We start from the raw sequence: 22384 nt of genomic DNA, 5'->3' as shown, positions 1-22384 counted from the left end.
TTTATGCGTATGAAGGCCACACACATAGATAAGATGTATGTCATATAAAAGGCCACACAAAAAAACCATTCCCAATATACAAATACAACACAACAATATCTATTTAATCTCTTTGGTAATGTGAAAGGTTTATAATTTTCTTTTTCTTTCTTCTCTTCTGGTTTGGTAATCTTACTGCAGATCCTGTGGGGAATGGAAATCATTTGAATGAGCATTAAAGGAAGTAAAAGTTCCTATCTTACTCAGACTTGCTCTCAGATTTCCTGAACCTTAGATCTCGAGAGTTAGATGAGATATACTAGCTATATCTTAATGTTTTCTAAATAATCCTTTTGAAGACAGAGACATGCACTGTTACAAAATGCATGATAAATGATATATAGTACAAATGTAAACAAGCCATTTAATACCATTTTTAAAGCTTGATCCTGAGCTCTTAATTAAAATGTGCATAAAAGAAAACAATGGTGGAACATCTGTGTATGTTATTGGGACAGCAGGATTTTTACTGCATCCTTGGGTTTTTTTTGTTTGCTTCTCAGTATGTGTGAACGTGGGAGGGCTTCCTCTCTGCACATTGTTACCCATCTGAGCCCAGTAGGGTCCATTTTCCCACCCACCTTCACTTTGCCATGGTGGTGTCTCCCCTTCCCAGTGCTCATGTACTAAATACGGTACTGCAAGTTCTGCATTTCCTAAAGAAAAGCAGGCAGAGCTTTTTCTTAGAGAGCCTCCTTTTGCCCCAAACCTTGTCACATGAAATCTGAATGTGGCCTTGAATAACCTTTTCCCTCTTAGTGATTGTATATAGAACTATCTGAGACTGCTTTTGTCACAGTGAATAATCTGAAAGGATTTTGGAGCCGATAATCCTGAATTCCTAGTGTCATAACCATATTATCATTTTGGGGGGATGTTAACATCAGAAATTGAGAGAATATTCTCACTCCTGTCAACAATAGTTGGATTACTTCTGGAAGGAATCTCTGAATTTGATTTTTTTTCATTTGTAAAATGAATTCAAGACAAATTAGGTGGCTGTGATGCTTTTACATTTTCAAAATAAACGTTGTACTCTAAAAATGCTTTTACTTTTTACTCCTAGATTTTAAAAAATGCTTTGTTTTTATTTTTTATTTTGTTTAAAAAGACTAGCTGAATTTTTTATTTTTATGTCAGTCATTTCTGAAAATATATATTTTTGAACCCTCCCTTGTAACCAAGAAAAATGATAGAAAAGCAGGCAACTAGGTGACCCAGTAGATTAAGAGCCAGACCCAGAGAAAGGCAAAATCTGGCCTTATACACTGCTAAGCTGTATGACCCTAGGCAAGTCATTTAGCTCCTACTGCCTAGCCCTTGCCACTCGTCTACTTTTGAACCAACATACAGTGTTAATTCTAAGATAGAAAGTGTGGGTTTAATAAAAAATAAAAACAATAGAAAACACCCGGAAAATGTATACAACATTCTGTCCTAATAGTTTCCCACTTCTGCCACGAGTAGGAAGGTTTGTTTCATTATCTGTTCACCAGGACCAGTTACTCAGTTTGACTGCTTTTTGGTGAATTTTTCTTTTGTATTCTACACAGAATACAAGGAGGGACTGTTTCATTTTGGGTTTGTATCCTCAGCATCTAGTGCTGAGTGTATAGTAGGTGCTTAATCAGTGCTTGTTGACTGAAGACATGTAGACAACAACTGAGAAACTATTTCCTAATAGGAACTTCTCATGATGCACGATATACTATGTACAATTTTATATCAGTGACATGAAATGCACATAAAACCACCAAATCATGTTTTAGACTGCCACAAGTGCATTCATCCTTCCCCAGTTCCTTGAAGCAATTCTCTTTTTGGTAGCATTGTGCTCCCCTCCCACCCATCTTCTTTGTGGTTTGAAAGAGTTAAGTGAAATGTTTTGTGTGATGATTGTTTGCAATTTGTTTTTATTATTTGGATTTAATTCACAAATAAAGAGTAATTATCAATATGTCGCAGATGAAAAGCTGCATGTATGGATCAGTATAATATCCATTCTTTGGCTTATGGATGCAGTATGCCCCAGGGAGTTTCACAAATCCACATGGTATCCCCAAGTACTGGATTTTGGATTTGAGTCTGTGAGTTAACTGTACAAAGTGTAAAAATCCTATGGGTTCGGCAGTCTTCTTATTGGCTAACCGTCTGAAGAGGTTTGAGTCAGGTCACTTCACCATGTGCATAGAATAACTTGCTCTGAAGAAATCTGTTCCCCACACTCTATCAGTGGCAATGTGCCTCTCTTTTTGCTTTTGGTTTTCTAAAGGCGGTTGATTTATGTACTTCTCTGTGACTGTGTGTGTGCTTGGTTTAGGGGGATTAGGAGGAGGAAACATTGTAGAGGGCAAGTTGGAAGACTAGAGAATGAAGGGTGGATGGTGAAATGTGTACACCCCTTTCCCAAATATCTTTTTGTCCTCTTCTGCTTCCATTTCCAAATATTGGCTTAGTGCTAACAAGACTTGGCAATTTGTGGATAAAAGGTGCTATTGACTTTTCAAAAATGAAAAATAACATAATGGACTAGATCACAAGTAATAAAGACTTTACATTTTAAAACAAACTTCACTTGTGGCAAATGGCTTAGGGGAATTATATCTTCTGCTTTCCAGTGGAAGATACAGACTTTATACTTGAATTGGGGGGGGGGGGGGGCGGAATAAGAGAAACTATTAAGTTTTCTTCAATATCTATCTATTTTTCCTTAGGTTGAGAAGGGTGTCTGTATTAGGTTTTGTGTGCAAAACTGGAATCACCTAGATGAGATCAGTGGTATTTGCAACATAGTTAAGTTTTAGAGTCAGAGGTGTGCAGAAACCTTACATGTGTAGTGGAAAAAGCATGCCTTGGAGTCAGATAAACTGGCTTTGCAACTGACCCCTGAGTAACCTCCGACAAGTCAATTTAATTAACTCTCAATGTCAATTACTTTTATTATTTATTGCACAGATTTTTCGTAAGGAAATATTGTAAAATGCTCTATAAATGTGAGCCATCAGGGATGTTCTAGTAAATGTGTAATAACCATCTCTCCAGATCAGATGTACACAGAAAATATTTTTAATTGTAATCTGTATTGTTAACATTTTCTCCATCACTTTCTTAAGTCTAGACAATCAATGAAACAATCATCAAGCCCCGATTTGTAGGGTTTGCCAAGTTCTAAAATGCAAATGCTCACAATAGAAATTTACCAATAAGTTCTACACTCCTGGAATATTCCCTGGAGTTGACAAAAAAGAAAAAGTGGATCATTTTAAAACAGGTTGAATAAAGTATCAGGATTGTTGTTATTCAGTTGTTTCAGTCATGTCCAATTCTTTGTGACCATAGTTGAGGTTATTTAGCAAGGACACTGGAGTAGTTTGTCATTTCCATCTCCAGCAGATTTTACAGATGAGGAAACTGAGGCAAACAAGGTTGAGTGACTTCCCTAGGACACAGCATGTGACTGAGGCCAGATATGAACTCAGCAGGATTATCTTCTTTCTACTTACTTTAAGAAGTGAGAAAGGTTTTGTTTCTGTTTTTAAAGAAGGGGACAGTTCAAGGAGTGCCCAGTATAGTACAGTGGAGAGTGCAGGGATTGAGAACCAGAAAACTTTCTGATCCCGTTAGCTGTGTGACTTGGGGCACATCAATTCATATCCCTTCACCTCAGTTTCCTCATTCATAAAATAAAAGGCTTGGACTACCTGACGTCCAAACTCTCTTCTAATTCTAATATTTTTATGGATCTAAGAATGGATTAACTGGGCAGAGTATAAGTGTGTTTGGGTGGGTGGGGGTGTTATTTTCTTTTTCCCCTTGCAAGAGCAGTGTCTCTGACTATGTAATACAAAAACCATGTAAGAAGTCTGTTAGGTCAACAGCCAAGTAAGGTAGACAGGATCCTTGTTGTTAGGATGTACACATGTTTACATGTACATTTATGATCTCTGTATACATATCACATGTCTGAGTATTTATGCACCTGCATTCTGTTGAAGGAAATGTACAAGCATACATTCATACATATTTTTGTGTGTATGTGTGTTTATATATAACATATATACAGTATGTGTGTATATATATAAATATATGTCTGTGTGTATGAGAAACAGATGCACTGTTGCACTGTAGGCAGATAAAGCAGATAAATATAGATCTGAATAGAAGCCTAAGCATATAAATATAGATGTTATATAGTGAAAGCTGGGAGATCAGCACCATTTTATTATTAGTTGTATTCGGTGTAATAAAAGAATTGAAAATCAGTAGCTGACATTGAAATGACTGACTGAATGATGCTGTCAGATTTCAAAAGACAGTGTAAGGTAAGAAAATAACCTTTCTTTCAAGTTTGAGGAACAATTAGCAAGAAGATTTGTTACTTTTAATTATTTGCTTAATGAAAGTTTTTAGGTGCTGGGTTCTGCTCTGTGCTTAGTGTACAAAAGTATCATGTTACCTAAAAACACTTTGAATCAAGGTGGGGGGAGCACCCACCTCAGTTCGGGGTAGTCAGTGTTGTCCTGCCTCGCAAAGAAGGCAGTTTGCCTGAAGTCTGTTTCTCTCTCTCTTCACAGACAGTGATTATCAACTTTCTCTTGTTTCTGAGAATGGGCAGATGTGCCAGTGTCAGCTGGCATTATATTTCCCAAATTCTTTGGAAGTCATTAGGTAAACACCCAAGGAGGGAAGTTTGAAAGCAGGAGGCAAAAGTCACCATTGTTACTTTAGTTTAGAAGGGATGCCTGCTCTTGTGTTTGCTGAGTGTGTTCTGTGAGAGTGTCTATCGGTCTTCCATCTGTTACTCTCATGTCACGTCTGTGTTTGCCAGTCAAAATAGCTTTCTTTCTTTCTTTCTTTCTTTCTTTCTTTCTTTCTTTCTTTCTTTCTTTCTTTCTTTCTTTCTTTCTTTCTTTCTTTCTTTCTTTCTTTCTTTCTTTCTTTCTTTCTTTCTTTCTTTCTTTCTTTCTTTCTTTCTTTCTTTCTTTCTTTCTTTCTTTCTTTCTTTCTTTCTTTCTCTCTCTCTTTCTCTCTCTCTCTCTCTCTCTCTCTCTCTCTCTCTCTCTCTCTCTCTCTCTCTCTCTCTCTCTCTCTCTCTCTCTCTCTCTCTCTCTCTCTCTCTCCCTCCTCCCTCTCCCTCTCCCTCTCCCCCTCCCTCCCTCCCTTCCCTTCCTTCCTTCCTTCCTTCCTTCCTTTTTGTTGTTATTTTTAGCCATCAAGGAGAAGGGCATAACCTATTTTGGGGTGTAATATTTTTTAATGTTCTAGTTTCTGTTTTAGCAATAGGTCAGGGCACTGTAGAAACTGGGAGTCATCATGTCATTCCCGACCCCCCCCCCCCCTTCCCAAGCATCTAAAAGCAAATACTTTTGCTTCTTTAGCTTTGCCTTAAGAATATCTGGAGAGATTAAAATTCCTGGAAACCTCATTGAAACTGTGAAAATTATCAGAGTTCCTTTAGCTTTTTGCCCAGTGCCACATATACAATTAACAAATAGTTTAGGCTTTTTGAAGTTCTCTTCTTTTCCTCTCCCTAACCTACTTGTCATCATTCTTCATTCCAAGAAGAGGGAAAGTTGACAAGACTAACTTATACACACTTAGGACTCTCATGCCCTCTCTCATCTCAAACGCTGAAACTAGTTCATTTTAGCTAGGGCTCTGCTTTGAAGCTGTTCACTAAACTGATTTTAAAACAAACAAAAAATAGCAAAAGAAACAAAAACCACCTTAGCCATCTTTATTCCCATGGGCTTGTTAAAAAGTTAGAAAATAGGACATAGTAAATTGTAATACTGTAAACACATGACTTTTGTATATTGATGTGGAAAAATTGCTATCAAAAGCTGTTCTTTTTTGTATTATGGAACAGAATTTCCCTTTTCTAAATAATGTCACAGAAACATGTTTCAACAGAGATTTATAAAGTTGGTAAATTGTATATATTGTTTTAGAGACTCTCAAAGATACTGGCATTCACCTAATGAGTTCATATGTCTCAAACAAGTAGTTATTTACTTTACAAAATGTTATGTACTGTTAGTAAGCAAAATTAGACTATGTAAAAAATAATCATTTGCCCAATTAATACAGTAAAACATCTCACACAAGGCTTTCCACTTTTAAAATGTTGACCTATTTAACTGGGGGGGGGGGGGGGAGAACATTTTAGGATAATTGTTCTGAAATAAAGTTCATATATTCAGAACCTTCACTTTCTGCTCCTTCTTGATTTCCTTCCTTCCCTCCCAGCTAAACTTATTTACTGTTTAGTTTTTGCCAAATATTCCACAGTCATCAACAGAAATTTTGGTAAGGTGACATATAGATATAGATATACACATACAAAGACAGATTAGAAATTTAATATTGAATTAACCATCATCTGATTGTATATGATTGTGTTTTCTAACTTTTTTTCCTGATATAAATTGTCCAACTCTTTAAAAGATTGCTATAAACACATAGATATATGGTCAGATTTAAAGGTTCCTGGGAAATTATGAGTTTCCTTACTAAGGACAAAGAGCCTTCCATTTGTTTCCAAATATCCCTTTGTTACCCTAAAAACTATTGTTAGATTGTAACAAACCATCCTGAATCAAACATTTTCAGGGAGGAGAGCAAGCTTGCTAAACAAAGGAACTTTCTCTGCCCAGGAGTTAGTTACTGTTACCACAGACACTAAGGACATATGGGACCTCTTATCTGTGGGAGGTTGGAGATAATGGTGGAGTTACCTAGATTGCCCCTGCTTCTCCTGGAACATTTTTCTACCCTGTGACTTTAATGTGTAATTAGCAATCCTCACAACATAGGGCGTATAAGTGCCTAGAATATAGAAGCCCAGCTAGAGATATGTAGGAAATATTTAGAGGTGAGGGGTTAAGGGAAACTTGGGAAATTCTTTCTCTTCCATGTCAAAGTTTTAATATTTTCATATTTCTCTAATCCTTGAGTTGCAAATAAGTGAGAGATTTTTGGACATATATAGAAGTTCTTTTCACTACTCTGAAGGGAAGGGGAACATTCATTCACAAGAGTTAGAGTGACTTTTTCATAGTGACATTTGTTGCCCTGAGCAAGTTAATTCACCAAGTGAAGGCCCTGAATTTCCTAAGGCAGGTGTCTTCATTGTGGATCCTTGTACATCAGGCTCATTTGATATGCATTTACATCCTGTTTTGAGGGGGATACTGGGCATAGGGTGATAGTAAATGAACATGGTACTGCCTGATTTGAGGATTTTTCTTTGAGACATTGGGGAGAAAAAAATCCTTTTTCCAAGATATTTGTTGATGTATTTAAGTTTAAAGCTGATCATTATAACTGTATTATAAACCCCCAAAGAGTGGGGTTTCTAATGGAAACACTGACACAACTTTAATTACAGTGATTCTGGCAGCAGTGGCCCTAATACCAACGGACATCTTTCTCATGTCTAAGTTCCCTTCTAATCTCAGACTTCATTTTGTGTCTAACTGCCAGTCTTGTCAGAATTTGTTTTATTGTTAACTGTTTTGGAAATGAGAGAAATGGGGCAGTGCTATCACATCACCACCCCAAACTTCTCTAAATTTTTTGATGCCAACAGTATGAAATAGTAGCATCTGGGAGATAACTGAAAAATGGAGGGGTTGGGGACAGAAGGAGTTAAAAGAGGGACATGTGCTTTAATGGGAAGCAAATCAGGTTAGGAATCAGGATACTTCAGTGCTGGTCTTCTCCCTGCTTCACTAACATCTGGACCTTGGGAAAGTCATTGCATTTCTCTAAGCCTTGATTTCCCTATTCCCAGGATGAAGGAAATGTAATTAAATGAACTCTATAATTCTGGGAGGAAAGTCTCATTCTTTGCCATCCCTTTTAAAAATTCTTTTAAATTTTCTGCCCTCAGACTTTAGTGAATCTGTTAAGAAAAGAAATGGAAATGTTTCCTACAAAAAAAAGAAAAGAAAAGAAAAGAAAAAAGAAATAAAACTACTCAGAAAGTCCTATAAACAGCCAGTTTGTTTAAGAGGAAGAAATTAGTAAAAAATTGGAGTAATAGATGTGTGTGGAATAGTTTGGAGTTAAAGAATTAAGAAGGCAAGAGAGATCGAAAGTGGGGTGATATTAAATGCTGTGAAGTTTTTCTCAGAGTACAGGAAGAAGGAAAAAAGGAAAAATTGTGTTAGAAGGTGTGACAGCCTTAAGAATATTGTGCCTAGTAAATGAAAATTCAAAGTTAAAAGCATCAGATACGTTAGGCAATGATTTCTTTCCATTATAAAAGGACATCTTATTTTCTAAATGCTTTTATTTCAAAATTTCATTAAAGCACTGCCCCCATAAGATCCTACTGATAAAACAGTGATGCACACTAAACTTCTTCTTTGATGTCTTCTGGTCTCATTTTTTAACCACAGCAACTCACAGACACATGTTCTTTTCTTTAGTAGAATATAAGTTGTTTGAAGGCAGAGACTATTGCTTCCCCCCGCCCCATATCTCTAGTATCCAGTATTGAAAGGGCATTTAAATAATGCTTGTGAATTTAATGAATGAAGTTGTCTTAGTAAGATAATTAATTAGTAATGTACTTGGTAAAATTCATGATTTACTTCAGTGGTGTGAGCCTCACATAGGCAAAATCAGGGATCCTGAAAGTGAGAGATTTATACTAAACTTTTCAAAAAGACATGCCGTATCTTGCAAAGCACATCTGTTTCTTTCATGCCACTGCAAAGCATCCATTTTTATCAGACTACATCAATTAGTTAACTTAAAAACTAAAAAACAGCAACTTAAAAAATGTAAAACACACACACACACACACACACACACACACACACACACAAAATGAATGTCCCCAATAGGTAAGCTATCAAAGGGGCAACCCCATTTTTCAAAGAGAGTATCACTATCATAGTTGCACACTGATATCAATAATACTAGTTAATAAACATTTTTAGTCTTTCTCCAGTGATGTTTTCCTTAAGGGCCTTTAATCTTCAATTTAGCAGTCCAAGTTATCTTTGGGTTTTTAAGAACATATTTTATTAAAAATAAACCCCAGCAACCATGCATTATTTGTTTCATTTATATCAACTTAAAATGTAAACACCTTGTGCCTTGCCCTTTAATAGCAACAACAAAATCCAACTTTTTAAATTCATTTAGTAAATATCCACATTATTTTAAGCATTTTTGCAAGATGAATTTAAAAGATATTTCATCACTTTTTCCTACAGATCTTGACCAAGGAAATTAAAATAAATTTTCCTGTGCAAAGCTTTATCACTTGAGTGAAACCACCATCTTATAGATATGTGTATCTGTATTCATCATAAAAAAATCTCATCTATATCTTTTCCTGTATGATTCTTTTGTTAAAAGAAATTTTTATTGATTTTTTTTATTTTTTACTTTCCCTAAATTACTTCTTCTCTCTCCCCCTCTTTTCCCAGTAAGCAACAGCATATAATAACAACATTTTTTTTTCCAAGAAAGTAGGAAAAGAACAATCAGAAAAACCAACCGATACATTGAAATGAAGACTGAAAATATATTTGTTGTTCCCCACCTTTAGGCCTCTCTCCAGTTTTTTAAAGGAAGAGGTTCCTTTGTAAAATTTTGTAAAAATTTTGCAACATTCACTAATGACTGTTTCGTAGTAGTTGCCCTTTTCATATAAGTCATTTTTAGGCATCATAGATGGCTTCTTAGCTCTGCTTACTTCATTCTGCATCAGTTAATATAAATCTTTGGATATGTTTCTTGATCATATTTCATGCTTCCTAATTCCTTAAAAAAAAAAAAAAGGATCCCTGGAACCTTTTCTCAAGATGTTTTTACATTTCACAAATATCGGTATAACTCCAAGGATAGTAATCTGTTATCTCTTTTTCCTGCCATAAATCACATACTTTCAACAATATGGTAGCATTTTGACTAATATTAAGCTGTGACTTTTAGGTACTATTTTAAATTTTTCAAAGCACTTTACTTATATGATCTCAAATATGCCTCACAGCAGACCCCTAAAATACTTCATACCCATCTTATAGATGAGGAAACAGGTTCAGAGAAGTTATAACTTGCCTATTGTCACCCAACTCTTAAATATTATTTTTGGTACGTAGGTTTTCCTTGGAAATTTGCTTCCTGATCCTTCCTCACTCTTCTTCTGATAGTCTATTCTTTCCTTATCATCTGTCCTAGAGTTGATAATCATCTCTAGACTAAAAAAATAGGAAAGGTTCTTGCTTTCTTAACTATATAATAGACATTAAGAGTAGATATTCATATGTAGACAGAGAAACAGAGAATCGGCCTACTTTTCTTATGACCCCTGATATAAAGGGTTTTCCCCCTCAGTGTCATGGACTCCTTCAGTTCGTTCCTGTTCCTTAACAGAGACAGAGTTGTGTATAAAAAGAAAGTCCAGGCTGCCTAGAGAAATAGTTTCAGAATGACTATCTTTAAGCCCAAGACTTTAATATTTATCCCTATTAAATTTCATTGTATTAGATATGACTGAATATTTTTGTCCTTCAGGAGAATTTGGATCTTAGTTTCCTAACCCAACAAGGTAACTATCCCACCCAGATTTGAGTCATCTGTGGATTTTATAGGAAAGCCAATTTTTGCCTTCAAGTCATTTACAACAGATGTTAGCCAGAACAAGCCAGCCCCAGATCCTTGAAATAGTCACAGAAAATTCCTGTCTAACAAGTGTATATATATATATATATTTTTTTGGGGGGGGTCCTATTATTCAACAACTTTTGAATCTGCTGAAGTATTTTATATTCTAATTTACATCTATGAACTGTCTTTAAAGAGTGATTTTATCAAGTATATTCTGTATATCCTGAAATCTAAGTAACCCACACTAAGCTTTCTCAAGATCTATGATTCTGGCATGACCTGTTCTTGGTTAACCCAGGCAACTCTTTGATCATTGTTTGTTTTTCTAAATGTTTGCTAATTGCCTTTTAAATAATGCATTGTATAATCTTGTTATTAATTGCTTATTGTTGTTATAGTTTTTAGGTATCAAAGTCTTTCCTTTTTTTTTGAAAATGGATATAAAATTCACCCCACTCCAGTCCTCATGCCTGATCTGCCCAACCAGACTCCCTCCCACAGTCTTTGAATACAACTTCCCAAATTTCTAACCCTTTTCTTTGTGTCAGTGGCTTCTGTTGGCACTTCTCTTCCAGCTCTATGTGTCTTCCCTGCCTCTTTTTTTTTTTTTTGGAACCAGGATCTTCTTTAAGTCTCTCCTAGACTCAATGGTCTAACTCTTAAAAAGTCACCCAGAGGATTTATCCTGTGACTTTCCTTGCCTTTCAGATTTACTCAAAAGCCTCATTCACACTTCATGAAGGGTCCACTGGAGACAGCTGCATTTTTATAGTTTGATGCCTCCCCATTGTTGCCTTTTCTGTAATTGGGTCCATGAAAGAATAACTGTTGCATAGGGATAAGCTTTTGGAAAAGAACTCAAATTCGAAGATGATACAGTTAGAATTTTAGCAGATAGATGACAGCCAGTGTGAGATAGTGTCTAGGAAATGGTCATTATGATGAAGCTCTGGGTTCAAGTGATGCCTCTCGAACAGTCTGTCCCTGTGATGCTAGGCAAGTCACTTAACCCAGACAGCAAGCAACAAACCATGCAAATCTTTTAGTCTATAAATTTTATAGCACTTGCCACTCTGCATTGGTAGTGGGAGATTCCTCCCTCTTTTAGAGAATTCCCTATATGAGTGAAATCACAAGTTTGGTTTATAAAAATGTTTAGTGGGGGCACAGCTTTTACTCCTCAAATCATAGCACGTAGACTGCCCATATCCTGTCATGTTTTGACTACTTTTCTTCCCTTCTTCCACTTCTTTCTCCTACATTTTTATTCCCCCCTCTTGACTTTTCTTCTCCAATTTTTCTGTTCTCCTTGTCCTCCTTTTCTTCTCCCTTGTTTTTCTCCTAACATTTTACTAATTTATAATACTTCTTCTGAGATCTATTCATGGTTAAGTAGCTTCTGATACCAGATTCTTCATTTGAGTGAGAAATATGGAAATTCTTTCTCTACCTTTGGTTTGCCCTTCTTCTCTGTCCCGTTGACATTATAATTCTGTTACATTATGTTCCCCCTCTCTCTCCATTTCAGTTACCACTGTTTCAGTTCAGGCCTTCCTTCCATCTGAAAACTTACTGTCTTCCTAGCCTACAGTCTTCAGCCTTCATAATGTTCCTAAAGTACAATCTGACCAGATCAGTCCCTCCATGCCATAATCCTATCACATTCTAGTGATACTTTATAGTACAAAATAAGTTTTTCTTACCCTCTTAGTGCAAAATAAAAATTTCAAGGATAGGGACAATATCGTACTTCCTGTTTATATTTTCCATTATTGCTGTTATGTTGTTTTCAATCCTGTCTGACACTCCATGACTCCATGGTGGGTTTTCTCAGCAAAGATGCTGAAGGGTTTGCCATTTCCTTCGCCAGCTTATTTTTCAGGTGGTCACATCAGTGAATGTCTGAGGCCAGATTTGAATTTAGGTCTCTCTGACTTTACGCATAGCAGTTGTTCAGTAAACTTTAGTGGAATCAAAGAATACACAGACCTTCCCTAGACCCATAGGCTTGAACAAAGATTAGAAGGCTTCCTCCATGTAGTCATGATGCATTAAGGACAAAGAGCTGTTTTCCTTGGGGGTAAGAATCCCATTTTGGCTGCAAAGGTTTATACTGTGCTTTATTCTAAAAAAACAATCCAACAAAGAAAGAAATAATTCCTTTTCTTTTGCCATGTTGGATACAAAATGGACCCTTTGAAAAATAGCCATATTAGGATGAAATGATGGCTATTAAATGCTTACTTCTACGTAGAACTTAATACAGACCATATTAAAACACAGAGACCTCCATCATCACTTATAATTATATGGCAGTAGCTACTCACTGATTTAGAAATCCATTCCGTTGTCTCCATTTCTCCTTTTCACAAAGTGGCCCTAGACTGTACCTTTATAACTAGCAAAGAAAGGAAAACAGAGTAGTGTCAACTTTGCCCAGAGATTTCTAAATGCTTCCTACTTAAAACTTATGACAAATTGGGTGAAGTGGAACATATTTTCCTTTTGCAACACTGATGGCCTTAACTTTTCATGTGCGTGCGTGTGTTTGTATATGTGTATGTCCTCTAAATGATGCCTGATTTCCCAGTTGAAGTTAGAGCTTATTTGGATATCAATTCTTAAATGCCCGGAGAGAGATGGGACCCATGTCAATGATTTTAACTTATTAGTGACATTGGTTTCAAATTATTGACACCTTAGCCAATTCAAAGATCTCCAGCCCGAACCCTCACCGGAGATCAAGTTAGCATGTTGGGGTAACTTGTGCAAATATGCTTCCCTAAAACCTAATCAGTTTCCAAATTCAGACCCCAGAGGGATAAGTGAACATATTGTTCCCAGCATTAGAGTTGCTTCCATAAATGATTTTCTTTCTCTCTCTCTGAATTTCTGTTTCTCTTTCCCGGCTTCTCTCATTCTCCCTCTTTTCCTCCCTACTCCTCCCTCGCCTTTCTTTTTAGTGCTCTGAATTCATTATATGGCATAGTGTAAATCAATAGTAAACGCTAACCGCCCACTCTGTGCTCAGTTACGCAACATCACATACCCAGTACACAGAGACAAAAAGGGAAAAAGCACACACAGCCTTTACATTCAAAAGCTCTTGCATAATTTTACTTTTCTACAGCCAAAAAAAAAGGAAATAACAGATGGGAAAACTTACAGTTTTTTTTTTCCCTTTTCTCAGACTTTTGAGAAAGGAATCAGTTAACATCCATGGCCATTTGTAGTTGCCCTAGGCTGCAGCTTAACATCCCATAATTACCAGTGCCTTAACTTGCTTTAATACAGGACTTTTTGACCCTCCTTGATGGGGTGCATTTTCTAGGTAATAGAAGACTAAAATTATTCTAAGGTGTTTAAGGCTAACTTGTTTTGTATTTGTTTCATTAAAAAAATTAACAATATTTGAACTATGAAATGAATTTTAAAATATAGTGAAGGTGGCTGCTGTTTTTTCTATACTTGAAATTTAACCGGATAGGATATTTGTATAGAAAGTCAGTTATATAAACATCGTATTCCTCTTGCTTTTACTTTGGGGACCATATAACACTCTAATGCTCCTTTTCATGACAAAGTGCATTCAAACCCCAAACTCTTAATGAAAGACAAAATGTCTCTTATGATACAGCACAGATATATTTTATTCAATCTCTCAGTTGACTTCACCCCTAAACAATGGTTCTATTTAAGATCCTGTAGCTTCTGCAATACTCATTGAGAATTTTCCTGTCACGCTGTACTGTATTCATGAACACTTTTGGATTCTACACATTATGCTCCTCTTTAAACTTCAAAGGGACAACAAAAGTCCTCTCCTCCTCCCCTTCTTTGCTTCCCTGATGTCTCTCACTCCCACCCCCACTCTGACTCGCACCTCCCCTTTCTCACTGTAGTAACTCCCTTTACAATTCAAATGGAAACAATGAAATTTGTATGCTGTTCTGGACCCATGTTTATCTCCCTTTCTTTCCTGTTATAATATTTCGTTTCAGTTAACTGACTGGTGTCCACTGGGACTTAGAAATTTGTCTGATAAGGGAGTTCTTAAAAAAAAGTTTCTGCCTGTCAGATGGATAGAAAATGAGAAATCATATCTGCAGAAACTATGTTGCATCTGCTGAAAGAAATAAAGATCAGAGTTGAGTGGGGTTTTCTAATAGGTTAGGAAAAAGAAGGAAAGAAGGAGACTGTGACAAAGAGAATGGATGAATTTGATCACTCAGATTTCAGGAAATATTAAGGTATCTCATCTTTTTGTATTTGGGGATTTCTTTTAGACTTTCATGCCAACCTTTTCTTTCTGACTTTATTTTGTTAAGCATATTTTATTTCATTTTATTTTATTTGTGAAAGCAGGTCTCTCTTTCCCTAGGTTGGAAGTATAATGGTCACTCATGAACCCTATTCAAATAATGATTGGCCTGGAAACTTTGACTTGTTTTTTTTCCCCCCAACCTGATCCAGTTTTCCCCTCTTTTGGCAGCCTTCTGACCTTTTTCTTCCAGGGGCTCATGATACTAATGCCTGATTCAGGGTAGACAATGCATTAGCTTTAGATCCACTTGAAGCTCAGAACTCCTGAGCTTAAGTAATCCACCAGCTTCAGCCTCCTAAAAATCAGGGACTTCAGGCATAAGTCACTACATTCTGGTTTCCTTAGCTTGAAAACCCTAGGTTGTTAGTTGCATAACTTCACAGTGACCATTTTAGGTTAAACTTTAATTTCTTTATGTTTCAGTCTGAGAGTGAAACTATGATCTCAATGACACAGCCATTCCCTTTATCATTCTGTAATATTTTTGTCCATGCTCTTTTATAGACCCTCTGCAAAAGAATCACTTACTATGCTGAAGGCCTTCTTCTAGGTCTTGTTCAATTCCATGGGCACCAACCCAGCAATTAGATTGATGATCTTTTATCCTTCATTTTCATAATTTTTTTTGGTGCATTTCAGACAATTTTACATCCCTTTTGAGTTTTCCATGGAATCTGAAGTTTAAAGAAAGCAATTTTATTTTAGGACCTCATTTCATGATGAAAACAGGGTAAATGTGGTTTTATTTTCAAATATATGATGCTGAGACAAATCCAGAAGAGTTTGGACCTACTTTTAGACAAACTGTCAGATAGAAAGTGATGAAAGACTTTGAGGCCAAAGATTTTTACACATTTGAAGATGTCAAAATAATGCATTTATCTTGTTATTAAGACTGACTAATCAAATAAAAGAATCAGATAGCATTTAACAAATGAATTATTTTCTAGCTATTTGTCATCATTGTTGTTGTTCTTTGTTTGGGTGGTGCTGGTAGTGATGTTTTAGTCTCAGTCACGGAATATTTAAGGGTCAGATAAATTTGTTTTTTGAAAAACAGTGAAACTTGGTCAGTGCGACCCAGTGCTACCTATGACATTATGTCCGCAAACATTTTTTAAATGTCCCCACCAGTTTTTATATTGAAATGTTCTGACAGACAGACAGACAGACACACACACACACACACACACAAGGTTTGTGATAAGCAGCTTAACACAAAAATAGATAATTATGTACATCTGTTGAAAATATCTATATTATGTACATAAGTGTAATATATTAGAAATATTTTTATTTCAGTTATAGCATATTAATGTTCTACAACCAAGTCTAAACATGCACGTATGCACCCATTAGATGCCCTAAGGTCTTGTATTCTCTGTTAGTCATTTATTCCAAGAAAGTCCTACTATAGCACTCCGGGTGCAAGATCTCCTCCTGTGATCGTAGATCAATGACTGTTGTGCAGCTTATAGTGCAGGGGTCAGAGTAGGGGTGTCTGGCATTGCGAGATGCAATTATCTGCTCAGTTTCACAGCCAGCGTTCTTCCAGGGGGGTGGATCTTGAATTCATGTCTCCTTATTCAGGCCATCTGAGGCCAACTGTCTTTCTGCTACACATGTCATGCTAACTCTTGACAATTCTGTTAGCTGATAGAAATATTAGAAACAGCTGTTTAGAAGATCCTTTTTTCCCCAAAATTTAACCATTTTTTTCTGTTCTGCCTGTAACATCTTTCCTTTTTGGTGGTTAGTGCTCTTGCTCATTCCAATCCCTGTTTATGAGCTCAGTTGCCTTTTTAACATCCATTTGTGGCCAACCCATCACTTTTAGCTTTCATTTTCTGTTGCAAAAGCAGCCCTGGGAATGTCAGACAGCTTCCAGTTTAGCTTTTGTAATGGCAAAAGATAACTAGCTGCAGTAGAAATGGCTAGAGGGCCACAGATTAGCATTGCCAGAGTAAGAAAGATATTAGGGATTCTTTTAATCGGCTTCTCTTTTCTCTTGAGGCCTCCACAACTTTTAACAGTCCAGTTGTTTGGGCACCGCTAAGAGCCAGAAGAGATACACTCAGGGCTACTGTCAGTACCAGAGTTACTGATTTACCTTTTAAAGGGGAACTTATTGAAAGTGTACTTGTTTAGTGGCTGGTGAGGGATCTTCTGTGTGTGTCTTCAATACAGAACAGGGACCAGAAGTAACCTCCAGTGCAGGGAGAGGCTGTGCTGAGGCCGGATGATGTAGAAGGTATATCTCTGTACAGCCCAGTAATTTCTCAGAGCAGTTCCATAAAGCAGACACATTGTCTCATCGTATTCCTGGCAGTCGATGCCACTGTGCCTCCCTATTTGTATTGTGCCAAAGGTAACACAGTTAAGAAGAATATTTCCTATTTTCCCTTTTAACCATCCCTTAGCAGTCTGTGCTGTGGAGAACTGTGGGGTTCTTTTTTTGTATGTTTTGTTCTTATTTTTAACAAAATTCCCACTTAAAACACAAAATCAAGAAGTGGCCTCAGTGATCTACATGCACTTTCATATGGAAAACTCTGAATACCATCATAGTCTTGGTCTAAAGATATCTTCTCATCTTCTTCCTCAGACTCCTTCTCATTGTTTTGCTCATTTATGACACTTTGAGATATTCTTGGTCCTTGAGTCTCCTGGTGAAGGGCAGTCCAATACTCCATAAAGGATCCTTTCTTCTCTTTGTTAGCGATTTGTGTAGAGCTTTCCATGGGCTAACTCATTGGACCCTCGCCGCCACCTGGGAGAGCTAGGAGCCTTATCCTCCTTGTGTCCTAGATGAAGACATTCTGATAGAGGTCCCACAGCTAGTAGTTGTTCAGGACTTGAACTTGGCTCTTCCTCACTCCAGGTCACTTGTTTTACCCACTGTGCCACCAGCCTGCTTACTCCTGGCGAACACAGAAAAATTTCCCTTTCCTAGTATTTTGGTATAATTTAGTGGACCTCCCTTTTATGTTGCCATTGTGTGACGTCCCCTGGAAAACTACATGGGACATCTTGGTAAAAAACCCAAAACTTCAACAGGATAGACCTCTAGTTGTTTGGCAAGCAACATCTTTATTCAGATTATGATATTAGGGGTTTTGTTTCTTCACAGAAGGAGCTTTTTAAATGTTCATTTAGGACTTGTTTTGTTGCTCTGTGACTTTGCATAAAAGGTCTTGGTTTTCAAAGGTTTCAGTTCACTTGTTCTGCTTCTCTTACATTTAGTTGGAATATAATACTATAAGTTCATTTATCCTCATGGAGGCACATAACTCCAGTAACTCACGATTTATGAAACCGGGGTAAATAATCCATAGCTTGTTCTGCTGCTATTGCCATAATATTTATGTCGAGGGCCCAAATAACTAACAGCCAACAACAAGTAGAAAACCAGTGTGTTTTTATTTATAAAATGTTTAATCAAAAGTATAGTAAAGTTCAAATGGAGCTGCAAATCCTGGTGGTTCACAATGGTTTGATTTATTTTTTTAAATAGACCATGGATAATTAACCATAAAACAAAACTTTCTCAACTCAAGTTACAGGGAATTGCATAGAAGGATAGCAAGGCATTCACAACTGGTTGCAACTGGTTACAGTTTTTAAAGTTAAACATAGAGGCGGCTAAAGGAGCCAAGTCATTTCTGAGTCCCCAGCTGTGTTTTCACTTCCAAAAGGAAGCAACCTTTTCTTGCTCTAGCATGGCTGAAGCCAGTGTCCCAAACTGAGAGAGAGAAAAAGAAAAGTACAGAATGACTTTCATTCTTGCCATTTTAGCCTCCACTTAACGTTAATACTTGGGTAACACTCATCAAATCATATTTCATTTTAGATGCTTCGAGAATATTAGCTGGTTCTTCTTCACATCATCACTCTTTGGTAAGTAACTTTTATTATGCCCATCTAAGAGGGAAGTTTTGGTTCTAATTGGCATCAAATACATTTCTCTGAGTCTTGGTAAAAATCAAACTATGAGCCTGTATTTTTTTTTCATTATCCATTTGCTAATTAAAGTACACTGCAATTTGAAGGGCAGAGGAGAAGAATTTTGGAATTGTTTTGGAGGGTTATCCCCTATTTCACAAGAACAACATTCTAAAATGCCTCCCTACAGAATGGAAGTTTTTTTAAACTTTGACTGAACTGCATGCATATATGCTAGGTTCATGGGGGTACTTATACATATATTTTCCCCTAGGAGAATAGGAGCTTTGGCATTGGCCAAAAATAAATAAACAAGATGTCGAAAATGAACTTTCTGTACATTTGAATATTACTTGATCACTTTTTGTTCATTGATGTGTTCATAATGATATATTAAAAATACACACACATAGATATATGTCTTACATTTGGATAAAAGATTTTAAAATGAATTGATTTTTCTTTGGCAAGGACTTGTGATTTCATTAGTATAGAAAGCACTCAGGGAGGGTTGTCTCTACAATGCAGATGAACAAGCCTTGGGCACTGTGAGACCCAGTAACTTGACTGGGGTCAAAAAGAAAGCCTTTAAGAGAAGTCTGTTTTTTGTTTTTGTTTTTGTTTTTTTTAAACCCTTACCTTCCATCATAGAATCAATATTGGTTCCAAAGCAGAAGAGTAGGAAAGGCTAGGCAATGAGGATTAAGTGACTTGCCCAGGGTCACACAGCTAGGAAGTGTCTGAGGTCATATTTGAACCCAGGACCTCTCCTCTCTAGGCCTGGCTCTCAATCCTCTGAGCCATCCAGCTGCCCTCAAGAGTCTGGTTTTCTCCAATATAGCAAGACCTAAATAAATGTTGAATTGAATTGAATTGAATTGAAACCAAGCACATGCAAAACTGAAAGAGGAAAACACCCTTATCATTTCCTTATCTAAAAGCACCAATATTTTGCTTCAGTTGTGTCTGATTCTTCATGACCCCATTTGGGATTTTCTTAGCAGAGGTACTGTAGTGTTTTGTGATCTCTTTCCCTAATATATTTTACAGATGAGGAAGCTGAGGCAAATAAGATTAAATGGTTTTCCCAGTATCACATAGCTAGTATAACTGTCTTAGGCTGGATTTGAACTCAGGTCTTCCTTAGTGTACACTAGACTGGACACTCTATCCATTGAATCATCTAACTGCCACTATAATCACACACACACACAACCATTTCTGTGTGTGTGTGTGTGTGTGTGTGTGTGTGTGTGTGTGTGTGTGTCATCTATTTATCCAAGTGGGAGACTGAAGTGTTTGTTCACAACTGAACACAGATTTCGGGGGTGGGCAGGGTGAGATTTATATAGCATTTCTCAATTTTGGTTCCCAAGACTCCTTCATACTCTTCAATGAAGTCTCTTCCCCTAATTATCTGTTTATAGAATATGTATCCATCCACCTTTCATATTAGAAATTAAATTATCTTGGCATTATTATGAAGACAGCCTTGACCCTACAGAGCTCTGAAAGGGTCTTCCAGCCTTCCATGGGCTCCTGGACCCCATTTGATAACCACCAGATTTGTATGTTTGTTAGTCGGAATGCTGAGAGGCTTCGAGCCAGTTCTGTGACCTCCAAGAGTCTCAGCACGGTAAGAAGCGGGACGCAGACCTGTGGGGTCTGGCCTGAGGTGCTCCGGCCGAGAGCCAGCCTGCCTGCTCTGTCCTGAAGGAGCCCAGGGTGCCATGGCTCAGTCAGCCTAGGGACTGGCAGCCCTCTGTGGTGCGGGGGACCAGGCTGAGTATCCGACTGTGTTAACGTTTGGCTTTGGCTCACACTCTAGTCCTGAAAATCGTCTTCACCCAAGACTCTGTGCTGATCTCCGAGGCCCTTTACGGCTTAAACCTCTGGAAATTACACTCTTGGCTTCTCTTTATAGGAATCTGCGTAAAATGAGGAAAAAGAATCTCTTGGGATAATAAAGATGGACTTCTAAAGGGACTTTGCACATCGAGGCCCGTACTCTCTCTTTGTCGCTGTGCTGCTGTCTCTAATTCAGCGGCACATCAATCTCTGCCTCTAGATGCATCTCTCCAGGAGTCAGCAGCCCTTTAAGACCATCTTCCCACTCCCAGCCACTTCCCTCCGCCTCACGCCTTACTTGTTCTATTGCCCAGAAAGAGCTCCTCTCTGTGTACCAGGACCCAGGGGACATGCATTACGTGTTAGCTTGCATCGGTCCCTCTCTTTGCATTTAAAAATGAGGTCATCAGGAAAGGACCCTAATCCCACAGCCCCTCCCAGATGTGTCCTCAGTGATAGAAACCCTTTTATATTTTTGTGAACAGAGAAAATCTGGATTAATGTCTATTTCTATTCATCGATGTCATTCCTAGGTCTGGGTATTAACCCTACAAGGACCAAGCTACTTTTTTCTGTAGCTACCTTAATAGATTATTAACTCCTAAATGAAAGGGACTGTATCTTATTTATCTTTGAAACTCCCATGGCAGATTCAAAGCAAAACCTTGTGCTTAATAGGCGATTCATTAACATTAGTTGATTGACTGAATGAAGAAAGAACAGGCTAATGTATCTTTAGATTTCAATTATGAGGGGGCAGCTGGGTAGCTCAGTGGATTGAGAGTCAGGCCTAGAGACGGGAGGTCCTGGGTTCAAATCTGGCCTCAGCCACTTGCCAGCGGGGTGACCCTGGGCAAGTCACTTGACCCCCATTGCCTAGCCCTTACCACTCTTCTGCCTTGAAGCCAATACATAGATAGTATTGATTCCAAGATGGAAGGTAAGGGTTTAAAAAAAAAGATTTCAACTGAAAAAAATTAAAGTACAGTACAGAGTAAGTCGGAGTGTTTCTCTACTAAATATAATCCTTTACTATCTAACAGGTGAATTACTTGGGCAAACCTCACCAATATTTCATGAAGCTCTTAGTCACAGTTAGAAAACAAACATACATATTTTACTGAGCGAAGAGTTACTTCACAAATGTCCTTGTCCCTTACAGAGGAAAGAAACTTTTTTTTTTAACATTTCAAATCAAAATGCTCATCTTCAAGGCAATTTACAAGGTAATTTATAAGGTTGATCATAGCCTCAGAATGACCACCATAACATCATTAATTAAATATACTATGACTACCAGGTGTTCAAATCCAGTTTCAATGAATATACTAAGTTTGAATACAAAGATACCTCATTCCTTCCCCATAGGAGTCTACAATCTAGTTATAAACAGTCCAAGAAAATCAATATGATAAATCATTCCAAAGCATTTTTAAAATGTGCCCCTCATACAAATTGTTTTGTTATTTAAGTCTTACTTGGATTTTAGAGCTAGATCGAGTCATTGGTACAACATGAGCAGCTAAATGGAGTAGTGGATAGAGGCCTGTGATTTGGGTTCAGGAAGACATGGAATTGAACATGTGCTGGCTGTGTGACCCT

At 37.3% G+C, this 22384-nt stretch overlaps 1 protein-coding gene across 30 annotated transcripts in view; it reads left to right on the top strand.

The window, feature by feature from the left end:
• Positions 1-22384, top strand: part of ZBTB20 (zinc finger and BTB domain containing 20) — a 1063249-nt gene that overhangs the window by 568569 nt on the left and 472296 nt on the right. For 25 of the 30 annotated variants that reach the window (XM_056797120.1, XM_056797129.1, XM_056797131.1 and 22 more), the window contains one exon: positions 18843-18889. The exons of 4 other annotated variants lie outside the window; for them this stretch is intronic. The gene's annotated coding sequence lies outside the window, so the exon portion shown is untranslated. Of the gene's footprint in view, positions 1-5368; positions 14919-18842; positions 18890-22384 lie in introns of those variants that run through there. One more of the 30 variants, XM_056797139.1, reaches the window with a different exon arrangement.

Source organism: Monodelphis domestica, chromosome 4, assembly GCF_027887165.1.
Source record: "Monodelphis domestica isolate mMonDom1 chromosome 4, mMonDom1.pri, whole genome shotgun sequence".
Lineage (NCBI taxonomy): Eukaryota > Metazoa > Chordata > Mammalia > Didelphimorphia > Didelphidae > Monodelphis > Monodelphis domestica.
This window is presented reverse-complemented; position numbering and strand designations above follow the sequence as displayed.